Genomic DNA, 3,095 nt, shown 5'->3' with positions numbered 1-3,095 from the left:
TGTTCTTTATTCAACATTATATTTAGTGTTACATTAAAATCCAACACTATATATAATGTTAGATATATGTATGATTGAAACATTATAATATAATTTATAGTATAAAAATAATTTTTTGATGTAGGATTGGAAATGCCTAGAACTACTAATAAATAAAGCTCAATTTAATGGTTAATTTAAAACATAGAAGATTTTGATTTTTATATGTATAAGAAATAAAGGTACTATTTAGAGATAAGAGATGATAATAAATTAAAAAGGTGTTAATATAATATATATGGCAAGAAGGGCATGAAGGTAAATGCACGAAAAGCCCCAAAGCGCATTCATTTCTATTTGTCCACTTCGTAAACGATTAAAAGTGGGTGGACGACCATAACTCCTTAAATGTTATAAACCCTCCTCGATTCTTCTCTATAATCAAGAAAGGGATAGTAGACCAAAACCGAAATTCGATCTTAATCGATTATCTCTCTATACAAATGAAGAGATCATTGTCTAAATCCGAAGATCCTACGAACAGCACCATTGATGTTAAAGACAGCAAGATGAAGAAGATTAAGTTATCAGAAGATCAGGCTCCGCTGCCGGAAGCGGATACGGCGGTGGATGTCCTCTCGGACGAAAACTTGCTGTACGAGATCCTGAAGCACGTCGATGGTCGGACTTTAGGTGCGGCGGGTTGCGTGAGCAAGCAGTGGCATCGGACTTCTCAAGATGAGCGGTTATGGGAGCTGATATGCACAAGGCATTGGGCAAATATGGGCTGCGGCAACAACCAGCTCCGTTCAGTAGTCCTTGCGCTAGGTGGTTTCCGCCGCCTCCACGCTCATTACCTATGGCCATTATCCAAGCCGTCAACCTCCACGATCACCTCATCGTCTTCTTCCACCATCGCCGCCGCAACCTCATCCAGCTCTGTGTGGCCGTGTCTACCACCGCCGCGTACAATCGGTGGTCTCTCAAAGCCTACACCCCCCAAAACTCATTGGGGAAAAGACGAGGTTCAACTCTCGCTATCTCTTCTTTCAATTCGTTACTACGAGAAGATGAATTTCAAGAATCGAACCAAATGAAGCCATCAAAATTCGATCAAGAATCCAAGAGCACATTTTTTTTTTCAATTTCATCGTGATTTGACTTTTCCTTTGTCTTAATTGATGTTTGTTCGTAGTTTCTAATATGATGTAGTACATTTTTCTGCCATATTCCTAACCAGAAACAACACAACTGTTCAATTGATCACCGAATTCGTCTTTTTCTTCCAATTACAATCAATGGCGTGTTTGATATTAAAGAATGTGAAACTGAAAATCCCGGGAGGGAATCTAAAGTGACAGTCGGTGAGCAGGTGAAAGTACAAGCAGATGAAGACATGGAGGATAGAGGTTTCCATGACAGTTGCCATGGGAGGGGGGAAAGTTTGAAGAATTTAGGGGTTGATGTTGTCTTTTTGTGTAGGTGTTAAATGTTAAAGAAAGCATAAATGGGGAAATGTGCGAAAGAGTGTTGTGGTGGTTGTCTTTTTGGTTGTATGCATTAGCCATTATTATGTATTGTTGAAAGGTCAAATGGAACAAAAAGCAACTAACATAATAATTGTGTATTCCAATTATTATTATCTACTTGTATGCATAATTTGTACAACAACAATGCCAAAAGGTAAAACAACAAACAAATAAACGTAGAATTACAATTTCCATTTAGAAACATGACACACTTATGTGTGGAAATGATCAAATTCACACCACTCCATCTTGATATCAATATATCTACCACTACGAAATCCATACAACACTCTTTTTTCTATTCAATGGCTTCTAAAGATGGGTGTGACTAGAAAACAAATTTTATCATATATTACGACACTCCATGTTGTTGGTACCCACAGCCCTAAAAAATTAATAATCCCTCAAAACTCGAATAAGTTTTGACATGGCCATCACTAACACTTGCACTGTGTCCAAAATTGGCTAAAGTCAAACAAACGATATACCTTATGAAACTAAAGTGATCAATCTCAAAACAAGCCTGAATACATAATGAAACATATCTCCCTTAACTACTTTTCAGCCCAAATGTCTTTTGACCAAATGCCTTGTGGCCAAACACCTATTGATATCAATATGCCAAAGCAGATGATCTCCAAAGTATTGCACCATCTTAGATTAACCTCTTTCATGTTATCTTTGGCCTCGCGGTAAGGAGTGACTCTCTCAAATAAGAGGTCATGGGTTCAAGTCTCACTAGGAGATATATATGATATTTAGGATTAGATTAGGAGTAGGGTAGTTTGCTGTTTCAAAAAAAAAAAATCTTTTGAATATACAACACAAAAAATATCTATTTCCAAGATGTGGATATGTTTTTGCTCTCAAACGAAGTTACAAACACTAGTAACGATAACTTGCACCTATGAAGTATAATTCAATACCATCCAAACCAAACAAGAAACCCGAACACTACCAAGAAGAACGAATGACACTTAATGAATCATTATCGCTCAAAATCCACCAATAATCTCTTCCATGATAATAAACAAGCAACCAAGGCAACCTAGAGTATCGCCTAGTGGTAGTCTCAAAAAAAATCGAATACAAATTAGGGGCAAGGAAAAAGCAAACCGAAACCCAAACCAAAAACCAAATCAGTTGGTTTTAATTTTTTTTCAAATCGTTTGTACTCAGTTTGGTGTAGTTTTAAGAGAAAACCCGCCAAAAATTAGAGTTGCACTGTTTATATGAATATACCTAGGTATATGTACCCTTTATGTAAATAGGTCAACCATTTATGCAAATAACGTAAAGATGCTAAATTTTGTCCAATGACCATTTATATAAAAGACGTTTATGGATCATTTCTGTAAATAAGGAAAATACATAGTTTTGTCCATGGACCAATCGTGTCAATAAGAAAAAGTTGTTGTCTAGGGAACGTTTTTGTAAAAAAACCAAAGATTCTAACTTTGGTTTTTAAATCGAACCGCACCAAAAACCGAACGATCGGTGAAAAGTGATAAAAAAAAACTAACCACAAAAAACCAAAATGAATGATTTCTAAATTTCAAAAACCAAAAATTTAGTTTTCGCTTTCGT

At 36.2% G+C, this 3,095-nt stretch overlaps 1 pseudogene; it reads left to right on the top strand.

Moving 5' to 3' along the window:
- Window positions 1-373: 373 nt before the first annotated feature.
- LOC145057576 (F-box protein GID2 pseudogene) lies at window positions 374-1,621 on the top strand (annotated as a pseudogene).
- The last annotated feature ends 1,474 nt before the right edge of the window (window positions 1,622-3,095 follow it).

Source organism: Lactuca serriola, chromosome 6, assembly GCF_051521515.1.
Source record: "Lactuca serriola cultivar US96UC23 chromosome 6, Lser_US96UC23_V15, whole genome shotgun sequence".
Lineage (NCBI taxonomy): Eukaryota > Viridiplantae > Streptophyta > Magnoliopsida > Asterales > Asteraceae > Lactuca > Lactuca serriola.
The sequence above is the reverse complement of the archived record's forward strand: the minus strand, read 5'-3'. Positions and strand labels throughout refer to the sequence as shown.